The 26,485-nt window shown below is 38.6% G+C and overlaps 1 long non-coding RNA gene and 1 other non-coding gene across 2 annotated transcripts in view; both read left to right on the forward strand.

Annotated features, from left to right (window-relative positions):
- LOC125911635 (uncharacterized) overlaps positions 1-3,627 on the forward strand; it is a 30,448-nt gene extending 26,821 nt beyond the window's left edge. The window contains exons 2-3 of the long non-coding RNA XR_007454392.1: positions 2,872-3,000; positions 3,214-3,627. This is a non-coding gene — a long non-coding RNA (uncharacterized LOC125911635). The remainder of the gene's footprint in view (positions 1-2,871; positions 3,001-3,213) is intronic.
- A 9,082-nt stretch (positions 3,628-12,709) lies between these two features.
- TRNAQ-UUG (transfer RNA glutamine (anticodon UUG)) lies at positions 12,710-12,794 on the forward strand. The gene has a single exon. It is a non-coding gene; the product is annotated as a tRNA-Gln (tRNA).
- Positions 12,795-26,485: the final 13,691 nt, after the last annotated feature.

Raw genomic sequence — 26,485 nt, forward strand, 5'->3', positions numbered from 1 at the left:
TATAACACAAATTTCCCGAGGCCACAATGCCTTGAAGTTGTGGGAGGAAGGTGGGTGGGTAGAGAGTCAAAGTTAATAAAAATACGGCCCTAGCTGCCCCAAACCACTCTGTGAAGATGATCAAAATGATAGGTAATAATTATTAGTAGCAGAGTCACCATGCCTTAAAATAATCCAAGCTTTCCACTCCTTTTGTGTAGAGTCCATGGGTCTAGTAATATCCCCACTGCTCTGATACTAGGAGCATTTCCTGTTGATTGAGAGCCATTTTGGGGCAGCATTTGCCTCTTTCTTATACGTCATTCTTTGCTATTTAGTGTTTCTACTCTTGCTGCCACGTTGCTTTCCCTTTGCTTTCATATTCATTTTTCTCATGCTTTCTTAGGCCCTCCAGCGATACTGGAATCCTTAGAAAATGCCAATTTTCTAGACGCGCCTGGTCTGAAGTGAGCCTAGACTCCCTTAGGCATCTTTGCAACGAACACTGAAGGCATACTCTCATCTCATCTCTCCTCGAAAGAGCGGTTGTGGAGATGTAGGCTGAGGGTACAGAATTTACTGGATGCTCACTGAGTTATGCACAAAGTTATTAGGGTTCAAAATCTCTATTCTGGGCCTGCAGCAAATGAGAAGTGACGGAATTGTGTCACAGCTCACTGTCAGGGTTAGAGAGTTTCAGTTTGGTGCAAAAGAGGATATAGTCTAGACCAGGTGGGTGTAACTGTGAAGACCACAGTCATGGGCAGAGAGAACAGGATGAATAACTAGTTGGAAGGAGCAAACCATGATATTGCTCTGGAAAGTAGAATTATATGAGTATTTTAAGTTTGTGGTTTAGGAAGTAAATATAACTTAACTTGTTCAAGGGTACAGCAAAACCATCACAGCCTTCCCCATTCTTTGGTCATATTTCTTTGGCTGTGCCCTTTCTGCATTTCTTCGAAATACCCAATTTCTTCTGGCTCCCATTTATCAAACATTACTCTCAGGAAAGGGTTGGAAGTGAATCTTTACTTAGGTCAAGTAACTAACAACAGATACCCATCTTTGTTTATTTGCATTTTAGTGAAGCTCCAAGTATGGAAAGGTGTGAATGTACACTTTGTTTTAACATAAAAATTTAATGATTGCTTTGAGGGATTAACCCAATCCAGGGTAGAGGATTTCTTTTCCTCTCTCACAACTTGATTGGGTGGGAATCAAGGGGAAGACAACTGGGAGATGAAGAGTAGCAAAGGGAGTATAGCCTATGAACTTACCTTGGTGCCTAAGGTAACGAGTCATCCCCTGCCCAACCCTTAGTGCATACTACCCAAGATGTTTCTGGGGAGCTGAGAGAAGATACACTTAGAAAAGTTCCTTTAAAGAGGTCCAAAGACTACCAGTCAAATTGCTCTACCTCCTTAGATGAATGCCATGCCACACCTCTCTGCCCCCAATCTCTTCATCGGTCCATCATGGTGTGCAGTGTCTCCTTTTGAGCCTGTCAGTTACTGGCAGAAAATCCAGCAACACTTTTTTTTTGTAGAGGCAGCCCCTGTTTTGGTTGCTTTTCCAAAATGTTCCAGTACCCATATACCTAAGCAGCTACTAGATACCCTAAAAACATGGTGGAGAGAACTCCACACCTGATTTGGGCTAAGACTGCACTAATCAAGCTTGAGATCTCCTAGGCCAGCACAGAAGTTTAGTGATGTCACTATTACACAAATTAAAAAAAAAAAGACTCTAAAGTAGAATTTCAAATATCTGTTGGAGGATGAGAAGAGGCGTATTAAAATTTTTTTGATATACTCAGTCTCGGCCGAGAGGAAAAAGTATGGAGAAATGTCAGATGGATATGTAGAGAGGGGAGAAAAGGAAAGGAGGGAAGGAAAACAAATTCTAAGACATCACATACATATCTGATTATACTTTAAAAAGACTGGATTTGAATAGCAAGGGATTGTAGGAAAATTCTATTCTTTGGCCACAGTATGAAAACTAAAACATAAATTATATCATTTATTGATTATATTTTGCAATCTTGGAAAGAGAAGGAAAAAGCAAGAGGAAAAGAAAAGGGTGGAGTTCAGTGAATTACAAAATATGTCAATAGAAGACATCTTTAAGAACACTTCCAGTAAGACCACGAAATTATATTACAGGAATGCGTCATCCACCCTAAGATCTCCATATGGACTTGTATGGAAATAAAGGCAATAATGGAAATTGAGGTCATTCCCTTCAGCCTGATTTAAAACAATTGGAGAGAAATTCTGATGCATGCCATAGAACAAAGTTAAAGAAATAAAGTACGTGACATTCTACTCATTCATTCAATAAATGCTTTCAAATCTTCAGGTGGAATGCTGCCAAGTTTTACAGGGCCAGTGAGCAGGTTGGGGGCAATGTAGAACAATGGGAAATATATAGAAAAGTGAAAGATTTAATTGTTTTATATCAAAAAGCTTTTAGGAAGTGAATGTGACACTGAAACTGACGTTGGATTTCCCATAGGTACATGGTGTGATAGTCATTAGTAATGCCCACTAAGTATTTCTGCTTCTCCACCTTCTGGCAGCATGTAGCATTAAATTCTATGGTTTTCTGGTGTTTGGTGGGATCACGTGATTGTTTCTGGCCAATAAGATGTGAGCAGAAATTATTTGTTATCTCAGAGTCAAGCATTTGATTGCTGATGTTCCAGAACTCTTTCCCTTTGGCACGGAGAAAAATATTTGAGATGGTGGCTGCTTTATCACCTGGATTCCTGATTGATTCCTGATGTTATGTAGCATGAACAAAATATAAACTGTTATTGTTTTAAGTCATTGAGATTTTGAGGTTGTTCATTACTGTTAGCATAACTTGATCTTTCCTGATTTATAGGAAGAAGTGATCTCATATGGGTATTAAAGCAAAGGATGACTTCAGAAGGTTGGGGGCCTAAGGACATTCAGATGCAAAAGTTAAGACAAGAAGAAGAAAGGGGAAGAAGAAAAGAACAAGGAGATGGAGGTAATGATTAATGTACTTAATATCTTCCTTCTCTCCCCATCCCACCTCCTTACAAAACACAGTTCCCCAAACCTGCCTCTGATCTGCCTTCTGAGGTTATTTACTGGTACTCCCCCATATGCATTTATTCCAATCAAACTGTTCCCTACACCTCTGGTAAGTCTTGAAGCTCTGCCTCCTTGTCCCTACCTCTTTCTCTCCCCTGACTTTTAGTGAAACAATCACAGAACTCAGTGTTGGAAACTTAGAGATCACCTGGTTTGAATTTTACCTGTGTTGTGAATCCCTGCTGTGCTGCCCTTCTTCTGTTGACCTGAAAACTTTCAGTTAAGCTTTGACTCATTTTTGCTATTGAGGCCCATAGAATAAGCCTTAACTACACCAGCTTTCAGGAAAAAGGACCGTGATCTATAAAGCTGGAAGAAACAAGCACACATATTTGAAAACAACTTTAAAATATGCTCACTTAAAATTTGCTTTTTAAATATTTTTTCAAGTAGGTTCAAAAATATTAAGTTCAGAGTGATCTTATCTTGATAAAGGAGGGATATGTTATAAATATATATGAAAAGAAAGTCCAGAAAGATGTACATACTAATGCCAAATATCTGCATGATGAAGTTATGGGTACTTCCTAACTTCTTTTTGTTTTTTGTTTTGTATTTTATACATTTTTTCCAAATACATATGTATTATTTGTGAAATGAATGAAAAAAGTTATGACTCATATACACATATTCAAAGGCATTAATTTGATTGACAAGACAAAGAGACTGTTAAAGAATACCTACTAAATCATAACTAGAACAGAATATTAAGGTTTTATAAATACCTAAGAAAACTGAGTATTGTGTATCTTACCAGGTAAATGGGACATAGGACTAATAATCTTTCCAAGGAAAATGAGATTAGTCATAATGTGATCAAAGTCAAAGCAAAACCATAGTTCATAAATTTATGCTGAGGTTGCCTGGCATACATGGTTGCTTTTGGATAACTCTCCAGGGCACTTGCTGTATATGACAAATCTTGACCTTAACCTCCACATAAATATTTAATTCTTCACAAATGTTTACAGAGGATATACTTTATGTTAAGTATTATGCTGTATACTAGGTGGGAATATGAAGATTGATAAAACATGATCTCAAAGAGTTCATAATTTCCTATTTGGAAAATCATCAAGCAGGCTTGATTCTTCATGTGGAAGTTTTTGAGAGGAGTTTAGTTAAAGGCACACTACGCCCATTGTCTTTCCATGTCCTCTGACAAGATGAAGGGAGAATCTACCAGGAAGATAATTGGTCTTAGCATCTTCAGTTCTGATAACACTGACAAGGGCAGCTGCTGCCTGCTGCCACCAAGACTGGTGACTGCTCACGAAGTATTAGGTATAATTAGGTGAGTACATCCTTCTTTAAAAAAAAAAAAAGCTCTATATCATCAGAAACAGCTTTACTTTTGTAGGAGGAAATAATTTCCTCCTTCTCTGCCTTTGTGTTCTGCTCAGTTGCTGTGGGCAAGATCTTTGTGTCTCCTTCCACTCACCATCCCTTCTTTTAGTACAACAGATGGGGCTGAAGGAAGGAGAGAAATCGAGCATATCTCCCAGATCTTCTTTCCCCACGGTTACCAAGCACCACTAGTGAGAGAAGTCCTATCTTTCTCTCACCAATTTCATCCAGTCCATTTCCATGTCCTGTGGTCTCTACCTCCAAAACAAAATGGTGGCAGAGATTGTTAGATGATTATCAAACCAGGTTCCTTTTCTATCTGGACACAATCATAGACTACATTTCTCTGCCCCTTCGGCAGTTAGGTGCATGCACTATGTGGCTAGGTTCTAGTTAATAGAGTGTGGGTTAATTTGATGTATATCAGTTTCAGAATAGAGCCATAAAAATCTCCAACAAGTAGTCAATCATTTGCATCTGATGACTAAATGGGAACTTTTGTGGCCCTAGAGGAAAGTATAGTCAAGAGGTGGAAGGAGCCTCATTCTCTGTGGGACCAGATAGAGAGAAGAACACCAGTCAGGAATACCAGCCAAAGTTCTACTGTGTTAAGGCACAGAGATCAGAATTTACTTGTCATCCTAACCAACACACTACCATCAAATTGTGTTAGATCTGCCTCCTTTTTTAAAAATTCTTTTTTATGTTTACTTATTTATTTTGAGATAGAGAGAGCTGGGGAGAGGGGCGGAGGGTGGGGGGAAGAAAAATCCCAAGCAAGCTCTGTGCTGTCAGAGCCCAAGGATGGGACTCAATCTCACAAACTGTGAGATCATAACCTGAGCAGAATCAAGAGTCTGACACTCAACTGACTGAGCCACCCGGACACCCCTACATCTGCTTTCTTCTATCTGTATGCTTCCACCCTAGTCCATGACCCCATAATCTTTTGCGTGGACTATTGCTGTCCTATTTCCGTCCTTCTGCTCTTGCTCCCTACAAGTCATTCTCTGCAAAGCAGCCTGAGTGATCTTTTGAAAGCATACATCAATCAGAACTTGTAACTCCCCTGCTTAAAAACCTATTTCTGTGGCACTGAAAATAACATCAGTCTCTTGATGTTGGTTTCTAACCCCATCCTGTTCTGGTTCTTGTTCACATCTGCAACCTCCCCCACTTTGCTGTAACTTGACTAATTCAAGCTCATTCCCACCACAGGGATTTTTCAGTTACTCTTTCCTTTCTCTGGAACAATCTTTCCATTCATCATCTTCCTTGTATTCAAATCTCAACTTAATTACTACACTCTTAACGAAGCCTTTGTTGCTCAATCTAAAGTAGCCTCCTGTCACTATTTTGGGGTAGGATCCTATTTTTTAATGGTCAGGTTTATTGAGATATAATTTACATATGGAAAGTCACTTTTTATAAGGTATACTACTCTATGAATTCTGACAAATGCATACAACTGTGTAACCACCACAATTAATATGTAGAACATTTTCATCACCCCAAAAATTTCCCTCTATATTATCCTAGTTTAAGTCTCTGCATTAAATTTGTTGCAATCTAATATTCTCTCTTGTTTATGTATTAATTTATAATTTCAGTCATTTGTTTTGTTATTCGTTATGTTCTGCTAGAATATAGGTCCACGAAAGCAGGGGTCTTACCTCCTGGTTTGCCTCTGTATCTACAGTACCAAGAATAGTAGCCGGTATGTCACAGACTCTGAAAAATATTTAAATATTTGTGGAAGGAAGGAAGAAAGGAAGGAAGGGAGGGAGGAAGCAAGAGAGAAGGAAGGACCTCTTAGAGTCTTTATATTTTCATTTGTCTTTGGGATATGTAATACCACCTTCTGAGAGTACTGGTGAGAACCATAGGATGTGTGGACTCTGAAAGCCCTAGCACCATGCTGGCATCCTGTAGTGTTCAGTATATAGAATTCCTGTTACATTTGAAGTCAGTTCACCAGTCTTCCTTGGCTTGTTTGGCACTTTCCATAGGACTGGTCTTCTTATTTTTCCTTTTTGCTATTTTCTTCAGTGGTGCTGCCCTCCACTGGTGCAGGGCCTCTCAGTCACTACCGTTAAGTCTTCAGGTCAGGGTGGTCACTGACCTCCCTCAGCATCCTCCATACTAGCAGGAGAGAGAAGCTTCCAGGTTTCTTTTAATTCTTGCCAGTGATTGCACATGTGTCTTTCACAGGACCCGTACTATATACGGAGCAAAATAAGGAATTGTCTGTTGTCTCTGGTCTCTGTGGCTCCAGTAACCCAGCAAACTGAGCAGCTCACCTTGCTCTGAGGTTCTTGGGTTCTTGCAAGGATTTACTCCCCTCTCTAAGCCCCATTTAGTGTTTCACCATAGCCCAGACCTCAAGGGAGTCAGCCCCCTACCAATCCTGACATCCTTTTCTGAGGGACCACTGCCCACAGTGATGCTCATTTACCTTTAGGTTGTGGCTGTCAGATTTCTTATGACATTCAAGTGAAAACATTTTGTCACTACTCTCTAGGTCCCATCTCAAGGGGACTTTTATCTGCATACACTGGAGACCTTTGTTTTAATTCTTAGCCAATTTGTGGTGGGGACAAAGTCCAGAGCACAGACTTTTTGCTGTAAGTAAAACAGAGATATCTTTAAAAATATACAGCATCTTACCAGGATGTTCCCTCTAACATTGTGTGTAAGAAGACCAATTAGAAGCAATCATGATGTCAATAGACAAAGAAATGTTTAAATAACTAGTGGGGTGTCTGTATCATAGAATACTGGGAAGCAGTGCAAAGGATGAGAAGGAAGAACTCCAAGATTCAAAAGGGACATTTTTTTAAATTAGTATTATTCGAGTACTTACATGGTAACGTAGTCAGTGAGTAACTAAAATTAAATTAATATAGAAATGTTAAAAAAAACCCAAAATTTATTAGATCTATTATCTAGTTTGAAACCTGGCAGAGAGCTCGGGGAACCTCTTTCTAACATCCTTACGTAGAGGGTACATCCTCAATGCAGAAACATAGGCCCAGGGACATTAAACTGTCTTGGCTTATCAAGGTCATATTTATCAGAATCTGGACTAAAAAAAAAAAAAAAAAAAAAAGAATCTGGACTAAGATCCAAGTCTGTTGATTCTTGTTCACACATAATTAATAAAGTCAATGTGTGGGAAATTTCTTTTTTCCTTTTTTTATACCTGTGTAATACATTGTCACTGCATAGCCAATGCTCTGAGACATTGATGGTCTTAGGATCAAGTGGAGGCTGGCACATATATCATGCTTGAAAAGGAAGATAACATTGCCTATGATGGGGCTGAAACATGGTAACTCATCACAACAAGCTCACTACCAGTTGGATTTTTTAAACAAAGGATAATCTTTAAACACTGTTAGTATTTGGATGAGAGAATGTTGGTAGGGCCAGAATGTTCCAAGCAAAGAGAAGCATACACATGGAAGTTCAGAAAATGAAACAGCTGAGTCCTCTGGAGAACAGCAAGTTCTTTAGCATAGCCGGGGAAGGGAGCTCAGGAGGATGGGGAAGTGGTCAAGAAGGGCCAGAGGGGAGCACAAGACAAGTCTTTGCAAACCTGAAGAGTTTGAGCATTATTCTGGAAGTAGAGGACAGTTCTTAAGGACCAAGAAACTGTCTACGACATGTTTCTTTCTTTAGTTACTTCAACCTGCAAGACTCTTTTCAGGAGACCCCTTGTTCATAAACTTCTATGACTCCCCAGACTAGTCAAGTGCATTTATTTGAGAGATTTAAGAACAACAATCTGTTTTAAAGAAAGGGACCTTTTAATCTAATGGCAAAGTGTGTGTGTATGTTTGTGTGTGCATGTGTGAGCATGTGTGTGTGTATTACCATATATTTGGTGTATCTTGACATTAGGTGTTATTCGGAGAATAAATAAATTAAATACACACACACAGAAACGTATACATATTTTTGTTTATAATGTTTATTTTTTATTTTTTTAATGTTTATTTATTTATTTATTTAAAATTTTTAATGTTTATTTTTGAGAGACAGAGAAAGACAGAACATGAGTGGGGGACAAGTAGACAGAGAGAGGGAGACACAGAATCCGAAGCAGGCTCCAGGCTCTGAGCTCTCAGCACGCAGCCTGACACGGGGCTCAAACCCACAAGCTGTGAGACCGTGACCTGAGCTGAAGTCAGATGCTTAACCCCCTGAGCCACCCAGGTGCCTCTATAATACTTATTTGAGAGAGAGAGCATGAGTGGAGGAGGGGCAGAGAGAGAGAGAGGGAGAGAGAATCCCAAGTAGGCTCTGTGACATCAGCACAGAGTCCAACGTGGGGCTCAATCTCATGAAATGTGAGATCATGACCTGATCCAAAATCAAGAGCCAGGTGCTTAACCAACTAAGCCACCCAGGTACCCCAGATACATATTTAAAAATAATTGATGGGACACTTGGGTGGCTCAGTCAGTTAAGTGTCTGACACTTCATTTCGGCTCAGGTCACGATCTCATGGTTTGTGAGATCGAGCCCCATGTCGGGCTGTGCGCTGATGGCTTGGGATTCTCTCTCCCTCTCTCTCTGCCCCTCCCCTTCTTATTCTCTGTCTCTCTCCCTCCCAAAATAAATATTTAAAATAAAATAAAATAAAATAAAATAAGATAAAATAAAATAAAATAAAATAATTGTTTACCCATGCTTCAAAAGCACATGGGTATCTAATGCATACCATTAAGTTTGAAAGTCCTCATCCATAGAGACAGATTGTAGCCCTTAAATCTCTCTTATATAGAAATTCCACAGCTGCTACAAAAGAAAAAATTAAAAACCAGTATATTCATAGAAGGACTAAAACCAGGAAAAAATGCTATCATCAAGCAGAAATTTTGAAAAATTCTGAAGAGAAACAGATGTGGTTAGCTAAGTAGAGGAAAATGCATTAGCAGGAAAGTATTTCTATTAAAGGTGGGATTAGTTCCAGGATTGCTCTGAATGCATAGCAGTGGCTGTAACAAATAGAAAAGATCCCTCCAGTAATCATTAGTGTGATTGGGGAAGCATCCAGAATTCTCAACTAAGTCAACTCTGTCCTAGCTGGAGGAAGACAGCAGAACTGTTCCTGCCTAGCTAGAGCAGTGAGGGTGGGCACTTGGGCCAGAGGCAGGGCTGCACCCTGGGTGACTTTTTACCCTCAGGAGGGAAGAGGAACTGGTATTTACAGAAGATAAGCTATGTAACATCTCAGTAGGCATTGGATTGTACCCCTTCCCAGCAATAACTGGTACAGAGTTGTTTAACAGAGGCAGAATTCTCAGACAGACACACATGGGATCTCAAAGACACAGATGAACTACAAACCATTTTACCATTAAGGTAAAAATCACAACTGTGAAATAGAAACACTGAACTCAACTAACAGAACTAACATCTGAGGAAGCTGAATTTATAGAGATAAGAGTGGATTGTAACCATCAAACAAGAACAAAATATTATGTAAGAGAACCAGTGAATGATGACGGTAATGATAAGTATGATCATTGAAATGAAAACTCAGTAGATGAGCTGCATAGCAGAATTGACACAATTAAAGACTGAGTACAAGCTGGAAGGTTGAAAAGATAAATTATCTCAGAACCCAATGGAAAAGGACAGAAATGAAAAGTATGAGAAATGTTGAGGTATGATTATTGATCATTTGTATTTCTAGTTCTGGAACTTCTTTGTTTATGCTAGGCTGAACCACTAAAAGCTGGTCAAGTTTTAAGGATTGACAAGAAGGTTGACAGAGACTTGGCTGAGTTTACCTTCCCACAAGGTCAAGTACACAATGTTGCAGACATGCTTCTTTCCAGTGCTCCTCCTGGCTGTGGAAGCATGCCCAAGATTTATAATCTGGGCTACCTGTAAGAATGTGGAATTATTCAGATTAGGATATCCCAGTTCTTGGGCCTTTTATCCCTTTTTGGCTTGGGGAGATGGAAATAAAGATCAGAAATGTCAGCACTCATGAATTCTCTTATGATCATACAAGGGATTTCAAGTATCACAATGATATATGTTTCAGTATGTTTCAATTAACATTCCTTGGACCCACTCAGAGTTTCAGTGCTAGAGACCTGCATATTGCTTTTCACACAACCTTTGCCGTTTTTCACTGGGTGTTGATATTTGCCATCTTTTTTTTTTTCAATGTTTGTTATTTATTTTTGAGAGAGAGAGACAGAGCATGAGTGATGGAGGGGCAGAGAGAGAGGGAGGCATAGAATCCAAAGCAGGCTCCAGGCTCTGAGCTGTCAGCACAGAGCCCAATGTGGGGCTTGAACCCACAAACTGTGAGATCATGACCTGGGCCGAAGTCAGATGCTTAACCGACTGAGCCACCCAGGTGCCCTGATATTTGCCATATCTAAACATACTACATACATCTATGTTTCCCTTCCCTCCACCAGAAAAAAACCTATTATTCAAAATTTTGCTCCCTCTTTCATCATGAAACTTTCCTTTAGCCTACCCAGGTAGAATTACTTTCTCTCAGGGCACCTGGGTGGCTCAGTCAGTTAAGCGTCTGACTCTTGATTTTGGCTCAGGTCATGATCTCATGGCGTTTGTGAGTTCAAGCCCCACATGGCACTCTGTGCTGAAACTGCAGAGCCTGCTTGGGATTCTTTCTCTCCCCTGCTCAAGCCACATTCTTTCTAATTATAAATAAATAAATAAATAAATAAATAAATAAACAAACAAACTACTAACTAAAAAAACCCAATTTATTTCTCTTAGACTTTCTTTACAAGAGTTCATCCTTATGATAACAACATTTTCTGAATCAAAAATGAATTCACAACATATCATTGGCACATGTTAAGGTTTGTTTGAAAACAACCCTGTTCTGCAAAAGTTCTGCCACAAACATAATTGCTGTTCCATCGAATTCATAGGTGTGGCTTGGAAGATAGCACCTTCAACCTGAGAAGCATAACAAACATAATAATGATAATTTGTGAGAGAGATAGTATGGTACTGAGAAGAAAAGAGATTTAAAGTCAGATAAATTAGCTTTGTGACCCTGAACATGTTGCTTTATCTCACCGAACTTCAGTCCACTTGTCTGTAAAATGTGGGTAAATATGCTCTTTGCAGGATTCCTGGGAGTGCGCTAACATATAAGAATGACTTCCAGTATGAGGTACACAACCCACACCCAGTGATGCTAATTTCCTTGATGCTTTATGGCACATTTTTCAAAGAAGTTATCATCAAGTATTACACTGAAGTATCACAATCCAGATAACATTCTTAATTTTGGAAAATTAGTTAGGGTCCACAACAACTAGCCCCTGAAGATTTTATTTACAGATTAGAGTAAAACGTGAATCCATACTTTAAAAGGTCTTCTCTTTAAGTTGTCATTATCCTTACATCCCCCCCCCCCCCACCAAAACAGCAGGAAGGAGATGGCAGCAAGATTGCAAATTAATGGCAACTGAATAACTTCAAATTCCTTCTTCCTCCCTTGTTCCCACGGTCCTGCTGTCCTACTCTCCCTCCTTCTTCCTTTTCCCTCTTCCCTGGCCTCCCCTTCTTCTCTTCTGCTTGCTCTCTTTCTCTCTGTGTCTCTCATATATGCACACATACAGAGACACAGAAACACACAAGAGACACACACATAGACACACAGACACAGACACACACAAAGAGACACAGAGACAGAGACACAAAGACACAGATACACACACACACAGACTGCTTGGGGAAATAAAGAGAAAGAAGCTGTTCTAAGAGACAGTAACGCATTCAGGGACTTTCCAAGTGGACTTTCCTCTCTTTCTTTCCCTTTTCCGTGTTCGTCCTTCCTAGCAAATCAGAAATGTGCATGGCAGGATGTGAGGGGTGGGGGTGTCCTGAAGAGCACTCTAACCACTGGCCGGTCCCCTTCTTTGTCAGAGATTCTCCAAATAAGAAGAGATTGGGTGGATGGAAGAGGAGGCTTTTGAAGGAGGAGAGAGAAAATCACTGTAACCCGGGGAGAGGAGGAGAGGAGGCTCAGAATGCCTGCAGACATTGCTGTTCCTTTTTCTTAGTTAACACCACTTAACTGTCAACTGCTACCTGCTGCATTCACATCTTGCTATTTTTTAAAAAATGCCAAATTCTCATTTCTATCACTCTTCCTGGTGTGCTTGTGGATGAATGGTTATAGAAGTTCATATGTAAAAGTGGCCAACATTACTCCTTTATTAAAATTGAATGTTTCTCGGGGCGCCTGGGTGGCTCAGTCGGTTGAGCATCTGACTTTGACTCAGGTCATGATCTCATCGTCTGTGGGTTCAAGCCCCACGTCAGGCTCTGTGCTGACAGCCCAGAGCCTGGAGCCTGCTTCTGATCCTGTGTCTCCCTCTCTCTCTGCCTCTCCCCCATTCTCACTTTGTCTCACTCTGTTTCTCAAAAATAAATAAATGTAAAAAAAAATTTTTTTAATTGAATGTTTCTCAAAATAGCCAATATGGTTACTATAAAGGAAATATAATGACCACCTTATACACATCCTTCCACTTCTTGCTACCTTGGCTCTCCTTTTGCATAGGATGAATTCCACTTTATTTTTGTAATTATTTGTCTCTATGTCAGCCTTGTTGTTTTGTCTTTTTTTTTTTTTTTTGGCTGGTGGGAGGGAATGCTATAGATGGGCAATTGCTTGACTTCTGTCTACATTATGACTTTAAAAGCAATATTTGCCTAACTAACAAGCAGATGGTTTTCTCTTCTTCTTGTCCATTGGTTTTCAAATGATGAGACTTTGCCTTTAGACACTCTCCATCCACATCAGAAGTTTCACTGTTAATGAAAAAGCCTTGCCTTTTCATGTCTCTTTATGTTTGTGTAGTGGTGTATAATTCAGAAGAAGAGTAACTACAACTGGAATTATTCACATTGTCATGGGAAGTTTTATTACTACAAAATTGTGTCTAGGTAGTGTCTCTTTTATGATGGGATTTTGGCTTCTCCTGAACAATTAATCACTTGAGTCATTTCTGCCTCTGTGTTGCAATAGCACATGGGATGACACATTTGTACTATACACAGTATGATATTCTTATACTTACTTATCTGTCTCCTCCATGTAGACTGTGATGGGTATGAATGTTTTAAGAACTTTTAATACGTAATACCAGCTTGTCCTCTAGAAAGGTTTGCGCTAATGTATACACTATCTTCAGTATGAGTTTCATTTTACCTCTATTCCAACAAACACTGGATAGCATAATTTTTAAAATCTTTGCTAACTGAGTAGAGCAGAATTGGCATCTCCTTATTATTTAAATTTACATCACATTGATTACTTTTGAGATGAAACATTGAACCATATGTTTTATATAGTAATGGCTATTTGTGTTTTGAACTAATCCTATTTTGAGGTTGATCCAATTTTGTTATTTTATTATGATGTGCCCCACCCACCCCAACCTCCTACCCCGTGCTATTCAGCACTTCTGGGGATTATGATGCTTATTTCGCAAAACATTGCACTATGGTATTCTGATTAAATTACCTCATGGGAAGATACTATTAATGCCATAACATTTTCCTGGAAAATGGTAGCGCTGAATCAGTTCTTCATAGTTATCTCTGCCCAGTTACACTACTTCTGAATTACACATCACTACCAGTAAGTCCAATAAAAATTTATTCCAGATGACCTATCACTAATAAATCTGGAGAAAATTTGAAAAGTCCCTGGGAGTCAGTGGAAAATTACCTTTTTATGCTAGTAAAATTTTATAATACATTTTGTATCTTTGTGTTGAAGAATCTTATCAGGGAAAGAGGAAAGGGATTTAGAAAATGGTTAGGGAGTTTTTCAATGTTTGATTTCATGTGAATTTTAATAGTTCCCTATTAATGACAATAGTGATGATGAAACTAACAACTTAGTATAGCTAAGACGTATTGAATGTTTAAAAGGTGATGAGCATTATTCTACAGGTTTTACACATTTTAACAGATTTATTCTTTACTACTTACCCTACCCATCTCCACCCTACTCAGTTTCCTGGGAGGCTGAGGTTTACAGACAATATTATTGCAGTCTCTTGCCATCTGGCTTTCAGGGTGTCTGGCAGGTGGGAAGAATGAGGAAGGAGATTGGAGGGAGTCAGGAGGAGAGAAGTTGGGGTATATATTTCCTGGCTTCCTTCCTGCCAGTTTGAGGCAGTTTTTGGCATCCTCTACTAGAGGATGCACCCTTGTTGTGTGACTCTCTGCACGCAGCTACGCTCTGGATGTTGGTAACTTGTTCCTCCCTTTGTGCCTTTTGTGATAACGGTGCTCTCGCCAAACCTTTACAGCCAGTCCCTTTATTAAACCTCCACCATTATCCTCCTGGGGTTCACCATCTCTTCCCTGCCAGGATCCTGGTTGATACATTTGATTGATAATTTATGGAATTCTTAGTTATAAATAATCCTCCTCAGAATCTTAATGACATCTCTTCATTGCTTCAAGCTTCTAGTGTTATTGAAAACTCTGACAATATTTTGATTCCTGAATTTCTATCTTTCCAACCCCAGAATCTTATTAAATCTTCTCTTTGTCCCTGGTATTGAGAAATTACACAAAGTTGTCTTTCTTTTTATTTTAGAAAATATTTTTGTTGGATCACCTGGGTGGCTCAGTTAGTTAAGCTCCAACTTAGGCTCAGGTCATGATCTCACAGTTCTCAAGTTTGAGCCCCACATCAGGCTCTGCATTAACAGCATGGAGCTTGTTTGAATCCTCTGTCTCCCTCTCTCTCTGCCCCTCCCCAACTCATGCAAGCAGGCGTGTGCTCACTCTCTCTCTCTCTCTCTCTCTCTCTCTCTGAAAAACATTAAAAAAATTATTTATTAAATATTTTTTTTATTTTATTTATTTTACTTATTAAAAAAATTTTTTTTAATGTTTATTTATTTTTGAGACAGAGAGAGACAGAGCATGAGCATGGGAGGGGCAGAGAGAGAAGGAGACACAGAATCTGAAGCAGGCTCCAGACTGCTGTTAGCACAGAGCCGGATGCAGGGCTGAGACTCATGAACCGCGAGATCATGACTTGAGCCAAAGTCAGAGGCTTAACTGACTGAGCCACCCAGGCGCCCCTATTTTATTTATTTTTTTAAGTAAGCTCCACACCCAATGTGGGGCTTGAACTCATGATCCTAATATCAAGAATTGCACACTTTACCAACTGAACCAGCCAGGCACCTATGTGTTTTTCATGAGAAACTTTTTTCACTATGGTGTTGGACAATGTGTTCTAAGAATATGGAAGTTTATGGTCTTGTGTATTGGGAATTTTTCTTTTTCTTTTTCTTTTTTTTTTGTAAGTTTTTTCATTTTGAAGGAGGGTGCTGAGTGAGGGAGGAGCAGAGAGAGAGGGAGAGAGAGAGAATCCCAAGCAGGCTCCATGCCACCATCAGTGCAAAGCCAGTGTGGGGCTGTGAGATCATGACTTGAGCTGAAACCAAGAGTCAGATGCTCAACCGACTGAGCCACCCAGGTGCCCTTGGGAATTTTTTTTGATTACTTTGTTGCTGATTTTCTCCTCTGTGTTTCCCAAGTTCTCTCTTTCTAGCATTCATATTACTGTGGATTAGATGTTGGAACTCCTTGTTTTACCTTATCGTTTTCCTGATCTTTTGTCTTTTTCATTTTTTTGTCTTTTTTATTTACTTTCTGAACAATTTACCTCCCTTTATCTTTCAGCACTTCTACTGATTTTTTCCATTTCTACCATCATTTTTTTTTTTTTAATTTCCAAGGTCATTTTTTTTCCCCTGGAATAAACCATTTTAAAACTAAGTATTTATATTTCATGGATGTAATAACTCCTTTAAACTGTATGAGGATATTGGTTATGTTGGATTTTGAAGTTTTCTTTTCCCTGCTTGGTGTCTGTTTCTTCCAAGTTCCTTTTGTTATTGGTTTTCATCATTGTTTTTAATATCAATTATCTCCTCAATTTCTGGCAACCCTTGAACGTTTGCCCTATTTAAACACTGGAAGTAAAAACATGAATGGAAGCCCTGAGTGCATGTGTGAGTCTTGTAGGTCATGATCTGGCTGAGGTGTATTATTGGGAAATCCATCAAGGTCAGTGTCTTTAGGCCTGTGCTCTTAGATTGGTCCTGTTTTTCAGATAAGGATCTTCCGATGACTTGTCTGGGAGGTATAGCCTGGCTGCCATATCTGGGGGCTGTATGGGGAGAGAAAGCCAGGGCCTCATCATTAATTATGGAAGTATCCACTTAATCCCCTGTCTTTAGTACATTGCTTCCACTCTCCATTATAACTGATTTTGTCCTGTCCAGAGATCCTCTGTTCTGCCCTCTTCAAAGAAAACAAACAAACAAACAAACAACAAAAACACATTCCAGTCTTCTGTAGGGGGAGGGAAAGAGCAGTGTCCAAATTGATCAGGATTAGGGAGTTGATCTGGGAGTTATGATGATTCCTCAACATACTTTCAATCAATCCTCACATTCTTCCCACATTTACAAGTATATGGTACTATCAATTCCTGAGTTTTTTTCTTTTTTCTCTACAATGTAATTATTACTTCTCAGATTCCCTCACTACTAGGATAGGATTTAGCTTTCTTTCTTTCTTTCTTTCTTTCTTTCTTTCTATCTTTCAGTATTTTTATTTATTTTTGGGAGAGAGACAGACAGAGAGAAAGAGAGAGAGAGAGAGAGACAGAGACAGAGCATGAGTGGGGGAGGGGCAAAGAGAGAGGGAGACACAGAATCCAAAGCAGACTCCAGGCTCCGAGCTGTCAGCACAGAGCCCAACACAGGGCTCGAACTCGTGAACTTGAGATCATGATCTCAGCCGAGGTCAGACGCTTAATGGATTGAGCCACCCAGGCGCTCCTAACTGCCTTATTTTAAAACTGGTAATTTGTATCTCTTAATCCCCTTCATCTATTTTGCCAACACCCTCCCCTCCTCACAGCAACCACCACCTTGTTCTTTGTAGTTATGAGCTGTTTTTGTTTTTGTTTGTTTGTTCATTTGTTATGCACTTCTCTATACACTGAAGCACTCCCTTCTCTAACATTTGGCTTCTTATTGATTGCTAATGAAACAAGACCACTTTATAATTGTTGAGATCGCTAAGATATATTATTCTTCGAGGGACATTTTTCTTGTGAAAAATTTTTCTTGTGAAAAATCAGAGGTAACACGAAAACTGTGCTATAATACTGCTATTAAAGCACCATATTAACAAGTTAATAACGAGTCCATAGTTGGGCTAGATAATTTTGCCCTTGGTCATGGCCACCAAGTGAACTGGCATTTTGTTTTAGCATTCTCATTTACCCATTGATTAATTTTTTAATGCATGTATTTCCAGTGGGAGGAGGTAGCCACCTTGACCTTGACAGATTCAGAAGACATATGACTTTGGACTCTCCTATTGGACACTCTGTCCTGTACTTTGTCATGCAAGGTTGTAGAAACAGATGTAGGCCAGATTTATCATAGAGGCAGAGACCTTGTTGTCTTGTGGGGTGACTGTTGCTGGGTTTCTGTTGCTCAACCTGGTTATACAGTCCTCCCTGAGATTATTCCCATTTCTCAAGCCTGGCCATCTGGCCTCTCATCAATTCAGTCAGCCCTGATGACCTTCTAATAAACTGGTCTTTTCCTTAAGATAGCCAGTGATGTTTCAGTTGCTTGCAAACAAGAGCTCTGACTGATAAACACAGCAAACATAGGAAGGCAATTTGCAAGTGCCACAGGAGGCTGGGCAGCTAGAATGTATAGATACAAATGCAACAAGTCTTCAGAAAATAAATTTAAAATGATTGACCCATTAGGAATGGATTACCAGTATCCTCTCTCAGTGAAAACAATGGTGGACTTTTTAGAATCTCTGCTGCTTATAGTCTATGAGTAGGTCAATGCTTACTTCTGTGCCTCTGAAATCCCATGTTTGTTTAATCAGAGCCAAAGGGAATGACTCACTAATGAGCACCAGATTTGCCTTTGTCTAAAATGCTAAGGGAGTTGCTTAGTAATATTTGGGAGCAATCCCTGAAAAAAACAGCACAAATATAAAAGAGACTAATAAATTAGGTGGGAAATTAAATTGATTTTCAGGCTGTCAATATTATATCATTTCTATATAATCAGATAAATCTATAGATTTGATTTCACTTATGGCAGGAGTTATATGATGTTTTTAGCGATCTAACACACACACAAAACATATCTTAAAATATCATAAGTACTACAGAAGATGTCTGAAACATACTTATTGTAAAATAATTGCAAATAATACAGAAATATGAAGTGAAGGGCACCTGGGTGGCTCAGTGGGTTGAGTGTCGAACTCTTGGTTTTGGCTCAGGTCATGATCTCCCAGGGTCGTGGGATCAAGTGCCACATTGAGCTCTGCGCTGCGCAGAGCCTGCTTAAGATTCTCTCTCCCTCTCCCTCTCCCTCTCCCTCTCCCTCTCCCTCTCCCTCTCCCTCTCCCTTTCCCTCTCCCTCTCTCTCTGTCTCTCTTTCTTTCTCCCTTTATCCCTCTTCCCCACTTGAGGTCTCTCTAAAATAAAAAAAAAAAAGTAAATAAGTAAAAAAAAAAAAAAAGAAAAGAAATATAAAGTGAAACCTATAAGGCTTCTTCGCTAAACTTTACCCTCCCCAATCTATCCCCAATGCTTAATGGACCCTCCCCAATCTATCCCCAATGCCATTCCTTCCCCATATATAACCTCTGTTAACAGATGTCTGTGTTCTTCCCAACCTAGCAATGACTTTTTGTTCCTACATATCTTTACACACATTTATAGATTTGCATTTCTATGTATTTGTAGCCTTATACGTTTTTCTCTGTGACATGCTTTTTTCATTTGTCCAATATTAGAGATCTTTTCATGTTGACACATATAGATCTCCTTCATCCTTTTTAGAGACTACATGGTATTATATAATATGGTGTTAAACACAATTAACTTGGTGTGTCCCACATTTATGAACATAGGTTGTTTGGATTTTTCTCTATTTTAAACAATGCTAATGTGGACGTCCTGGGTTATATATTTCTATATGCATTTATATAATGCATGATAAATGTATGATAAATTATTCCCAGAAGTAGAATTGTTGGTTAATGACTGTGCATGTTTAACATGAATGATCCTGCACCACAAAAAGTTTCCTATGACTTTAATTTGTATTTCTAAGCTTACTAGACCATTTGAGCATCTTTCCTCATGTCTTTGTTGTGAAATTGCCTGTTTATCCTATCTGTCCACTTTTCTGTTGGGTTGGTTAACTCTTTTTTATTGATTTGCTTGAATAGCATGTTCATAGTAAACTATTTTCATGCTATGCAGTAGAAGTCTATAAACAAATGGGAATCTCACCTCTTTACCCCCATTTTCTTTAATTGAAACAATATAAAAGCCTAATGGCTTACTCAGCTTTTAAAATTACAGTGCCAAGGAGTCAACAATGCCAGCCATATCCATCAATCTAATTTATACTATATATCTCAAAATAATTTAAAAAGACAAATAAATTACTGAACTAATTTAACATTCTCTAGATAGCTCTGTTAAATTATATGCATTGAATTAATTTAAAAGAAGCATATTTGGGGCGCCTGGGTGGCGCAGTCGGTTGAGCGTCCGACTTCAGCCAGGTCACGATCTCGCGGTCCGTGAGTTCGAGCCCCGCATCAGGCTCTGGGCTGATAGCTCGGAGCCTGGAGCCTGTTTCCGATTCTGTGTCTCCCTCTCTCTCTGCCCCTCCCCCATTCATGCTCTGTCTCTCTCTGTCCCAAAAATAAATAAAAAATGTAGAAAAAAAAATTAAAAAAAAAAAAAAGAAGCATATTTGTAGGCATAGAAAAATTTATGTTAAAATTTATATGGAAAGGCACAGGTCCTAGAGTAGCTAAAATGGTTTCGAAAAAGATGAATAAACTAGGAGGAATAACCCTACCTGATATGAAGGCCCACTGGAGAGCTATACTGATTAAGACAACATGGCCCTGCTAGAGGGATAGACACAGAGATCGATAGAACAGATAAAGATGCCAAAAATAGACCCACACAAATCCAACTAATTTTTGACAAACATGAAACAGTAATTCAATTAAGGAAGGAAAAATGGGAATAGACTTTCAACAAGTGGTGCTGGAGAAATTTGACATCCATAGGCTAAAATCTGAACCAAGGTTTAAACCTCATATCCAATTTAAAAATAACTGAAAATGGGTCATGTACTCAAGGTGCAATGTAACACTAAAACTTTTAGAAAGAAATAAAAGAGAAAATCCTTAAAATCTAGGACTAGGCAAAGACTTCAGGAATGAAAGACTGGGTCTTAGACTAGGACCCCAAAACACTATTCATAAAAGGAAAAATTAATAAATTGGACATCACCAAAATGAAAAAAAAACCCACTTTGCTCTGTGAAAAATTCTGTTTTGGGGCACCTGAGGAGCTCAGTCAGTTGGGCATCTGACTCTTTATTTCAGCTCAGGTCATGATCCCAGGGTCATGGGATCAGGCCCTAAGTCAGGCTCCATGATGAACATGGAACCTGCTTGGGATTCTCTCTCTCTCTCTCTCTCTCTCTCTCTCTTTCTCTCCCTGCCCAACCCCTCTCACTTGCTCGTGTGTACTCTCTCTCTCTAAAAAAAGAAAAAAAAAAAAGATTCTGTTTGTAGGATGAAAAACTGGGAGAAAACTTGAAACCCATAGATCTGACAAAGGACTAATATCTAGAATATATAAAGAACTCTCAAAACTCAACAGTAAAAAACCAAATATTCCAGCTAGAACATGGGGGTAAATACATAAACAGAATGTATAATTCACTGAATAAAGTACACAGTTGGCAAATAAGCACATCAACAAGATGCTCAGCATCCTTAGCCATTAGAGAATGCAAAATTAAAACCATACAATCACTGTACAACTATCAGAATGGCTAAAATTAAAAATAATGACAACACCAGATGCTGATGAGAATGCGGATAAACTGGAACACTTATACATTACTAGCAGGCATATAAAATGATACACAGAATGGTAGTTTCTTATAAAACTAAACATGCAAGAGACAATCCTCAATAGGAGAAAATATTTGCAAATCATGTATTTGTTAAGGGTCTAATATTCAAAAAATATACAGAATTCCTATAAGTCATCAATAAAAAGACAACCCAGTTTAAAAACTGAGAAAAAGATGTGAATAGGCATTTTTCCAAAGAAAATATACAAATGGCCAATAAACACGTGGAAAGATGCTCAATATCCTTAGTGAACAGGGAAATACAAACCCAAACTACAATGAGATACCGCTTCATATCCACCAGAATGGCTAGAAACAAAAAAACAGGTAATAACACATATTGATAAGGATGTGGAGAAATCAAAACCTCCATACATTGCTGGTAGGAATGTCAAATGGTACAGCCATTTGGAAAACAGTCTGGAAATTTCTCAAAAATTTAAACATGGAGTTACCATATGATCCAGCAGTTCTACTGTCATATATTCCTAAGATGCCCACACAAAACTTGGATATGAATATTCATAGCAGCGTTATTCAAAAAGCAAAAGGTGGAAGCAACCCAAATGTCTACCAACTGATGAATGTGATATACCAATATAATGGAATACTTTTCAGCCATAAGAAGAAACAAAGTAATGATATATGTTAGAACATGATGAACCTTGAGAACATCATGCTCAGTGAAAGAAGCCAGGCATAGAAACCACATATTATATGATTAAATTTATATGAAATGTCCAGAAAAGGCAAATGTATAAAGACAAATTATGTTACTGGTTGTTTGTTTAGGATTGGAGTGTTGGGAGAATGGGGAGTGATAGCTCAAGGGTTTTGGGTATCTTTTTGAGGTGACGAAAATGTTTTAAAATTAATTGTAGTAATGGTTACCCAAGTCTGTGAATATATTAAAAACCATTGAATTTAAATAGGTTAATTATATTTGGATAAAACTGTCACAAAAAAATACCTAAACATGCAACTACTCTATAACTCAAAAATTGTACTCTCGGGCATTCATCTTAGAAAAATGGAAGATGTATGTCACTTAAAAACCTGTACACAAATGTTCATAAAAGTTCTATTTTTAACAGCCAAAAACAAAAAATCAACCCTAAGTCCTTCGATGTGTGAATGGTTAAACAAACTGTGATTCATCCATACCTTAGCGTACTACTCAGGAATAAAAAAGAGTGTATTATTGATACGCACGACAACTTGGATGAATCTCCAGGGGATTACACTGAGTGAATAAAGCTAATCCCCTAAATTCACATACTACGTGATTTCATTTATAAAGTATTCTACCCTTGATCCTAGCCAAAAGATCCTAGCCAAAAGGCCGAGAAGCGATTCATTTATAATGTAGTCTATAATGAAACAATTATAGAAATGGAGAACAGATTAGTGATTGCCAGAGGTCAGGGATGGAGTGGGGGGAAGCAGAGGGAGGTAGGTATGGCTGTCCAAGGGCTGGAAATCTTTCTCGTGAAGGAATGGTCTGTGTCTTGACTGTACCAATGTCTTGACTGTATCACTGTTAGGACTGTATCACTGTTATGTTATAGTTTTGTAAGATGTTACCACTGAGGGAAACTGGGTATAGGACACATCCAATCTTCCTGTATTATTTCTTACAATTTGCATATGAATCTATAATTTTATCAAAATTAAAAGTTTAATTAAAGGAAAAAAACCACTAGGCACATTGAGGGAAATGCTGTTCAATTTTTAGCAGAAATGTCAATTAATGAAAAATTAATGTATGTATCTTCAAGTCAGCTTCATATTCAGAAAAGTTCCTTCTTGGAAAGGAAACACTCATGTCAACATTATTATTATTATTATTATTATTATTATTTTTATTAAAGTTTTTTTTTTTAACGTTTATTTATTTTTGAGACAGAGAGAGACAGAGCATGAACGGGGGAGGGTCAGAGAGAGAGGGAAACACAGAATCTGAAACAGGCTCCGGGCTCTGAGCTGTCAGCACAGAGCCTGACGCAGGGCTCGAACTCACGGACCGTGAGATCATGACCTGAGCCGAAGTTGGCCGCTTAACCGACTGAGCCACCCAGGCGCCCCAACATTATTTTTTTAAATTTAATTTTAAATATTTATCAGAGTTAAAAAATCAGACAGTTGTATAAGACTTAAAATATAGAGGCTTCTTGTCTGACCTCTCTTAAACATACTCTATCCCCGTCTCTAATTCCTATTTCCCGAGTCAAGATTTTAGATTCCTTCAGTAATTTCTTTAGGTATTAACTCTGTATTTCTATTAGAATAGGCTTATACTGCTATTTCTTAGGTTGTCCACGTTCAGTTATTATGGGTTGGCTTTCTACCAAAAAGGGTAAGGATTTAGCTCTGCTATTTCCTTCCTACCCCTTCACACTTCCCTAAATCCATCCTCCCAATATAGTAATATCAGAAATGGAGACAAATATTTGAGTTCTTATTTTCTTATGACTATGTAAATACTCTTATTTGCTGAACCAGGTAATTTGCTATGGTTAAATATCCATTCTTCTTTTTTTAAATGTTTATTTATTCATTTTGAGAGAGAAGAAAGAGAGAGCACACATGAGCAGGGGAGAGGGGCAGAGAGAGGGAGAGAGAATCTTTTTTTTTTAATTAAAATTTTTTATTTTAGTTAATTTATTTTAAGAGAGAGAGAGAGAGCGAGCAGGGGAGGGGAAGAGAGAGGAGAGAGAGAATCCCAAGCAGGTTCCACACTGTCAGCACAGAGCCCAATGTGAGCTCAAACTCACAAACCATGAAGTCATGACCTGAGCAGAAATCAAGAGTCAGATGCTTAACTGACTGAGCCACTCAGGCGCCCCGAGGGAGAGAGAATCTTAAGCAGGCTGCATGCTCAGGACAGGGCCTGACTTGGGGCTCGATCCCATGACTGTGAGATCATGACCTGAGCCGAAATCAAGAGTTAGACAGTTAACTGACTGAGCCACCCAGATGCCCCAGTATCCATTCTTGTAAAGTCTTTGTTTTTCTCTGAAGATAATAGTTGCCTTTTAAAAAATTTGCTTAGTTTTCTCTATTTCTTGCTATTTCAGCTCTAAACTTCCCACAAAATTCTAAAATGCTTTCACTATAGGTAAGCATATTAACTAAACTATCCAAAGTTGCTTGGAGACATCGCTCCCCAAGCCCTCTGCAGAGGAGGGACAGTTAGTTACCTGGCTGTGTATGGGCGGGGCGGTGAGATCTGGTGCTTGAACTGCCTCTAAGCCAGCCATCAACCAGTCCTTTTGTTTTCAGTCTCATCTGCTTCCTGCATTCTGAGACAGCTTATGACTCTAATTTCTGGGTTTTGCAGGGTTTGGCAACAATCAGCTTGCTTCTTGGTATCCTCCGCCCTCACCCCTACTGCAGAAATTTCATTTCACTTTTCTCTGGTCTGCTAAGTCAGTTGTCCTGTCTGTTGTGGTGACATCCCTTGCCTGCTATGATCGACTCTCTGTTTGCTTGTTGGTTTTTTTAGGTTTTCTTGAAAAAAAAAATTTTTTTTTACTGTCATTTCAGTGAAGATTTGAGTAATGACGGTTATAAACAGGTGTTTTACTTTTTCATATTTGTATTTTTGTATTCTAATTTAGTAAATATAAATGACGACTGCTTCCAAATGGTCAAGCACCTATATTCTGAGGACGTCGGAAGACATCTGTGGCACAGTCTGCTAATTGTTCTCCTCTAATTCCTGGCCAATAGAACATAAAGAATTGATTAATGCTAATGCTGCTACCTGGACCACAGCCATGGACAACGTGGGTGAAGGATGCACTCTAGAGATGGCAGAGCAACAAGATAGAAAATCCGAATCTTTGACACTGTGGTGCTGTCACATCCTTATGCTTGGAAAGTGATGTTGGAGAGAAATTAACTTTAATGTCTATTTTGTGAAAATTTCTCATACTGCTTTTTGTATGTTTGGTTTAGTGCCACTAAACCAAGTATCTTACATAATAAACAACAATATTCTGTTTTTTAATTATTTTTTAAAATTTAAAAAATTTTTATTTTTGGGAGACAGAGAGAGATAGGGAGTGAGCAGGGGAGGGGCAGGGAAAGAGGGAGACACAGAATCTGAAACAGACTCGAACTCATAGACGTGAGATTATGACCTGAGCCAAAGTCAGATGCTTAACCAACTGAACCACCCAGGTGCCCCAACAACAGTATTTTGTTAAGGAAGTCAAGGACATGAGAATAGTCATAAAGAGGAAGGGTGAAAAAGAAAGGAAAAAAAGGAAAGAGAATTTATGAAGAATAACCTTTTCCTTTGAGTCACTTTATATTTCTTTTTTTTAAGATTTTTAAATTAAATTAAATTTTTAATTTTAATTTTAATTTTAATTTTTGAAAGGGTGAGCGAGAGCACCAACAGGGGAGAGGGGCAGAGGGAGAGAGAGAGATCTTAAGCAGCATCTACACCCAGCATGGAGCCTGATGTGGGGTTCCATCTCATGACCCTGGGATCATGATCTGAGCTGATATCAAGAGTCAAACACTTAGCCAGTTCAAACACTTAACCAACTGAGCTACCCAGGTACCCCAAGATTTTTTTTTAAGCAATCTCTACACCTAACGTGGGGCTTGAACTCACAACCCTGATATCAAGAGTCATGCTCTATCAACTGAGCCAGCCAGGTTCCCTGAGAAATTTTATATTTCATAAAAACAAAACACCCTTTATTTAAGATTTAGAGTGGAAAATTTTTTATTCTGCTTTTGGAACCCTTTCAAAAAAGATCTTCTATATATCATATAACTTTCATTTTTTTAAATATGAAAATGTTGGAGAAAAATAACATTATGCGCCACTTGGTAGTTGACTGATCTTAGGTTTATTTTTTGTTACTAGTGAAAAATGGAATGATTTCTTACATTACATTTTAGTCAGACATGATATCATGCAGATTGATTGCATTTTAAAATACAGCTTTTCTC

The sequence above is a fragment of the Panthera uncia genome, assembly GCF_023721935.1.
Source record: "Panthera uncia isolate 11264 chromosome C1 unlocalized genomic scaffold, Puncia_PCG_1.0 HiC_scaffold_3, whole genome shotgun sequence".
NCBI lineage: Eukaryota > Metazoa > Chordata > Mammalia > Carnivora > Felidae > Panthera > Panthera uncia.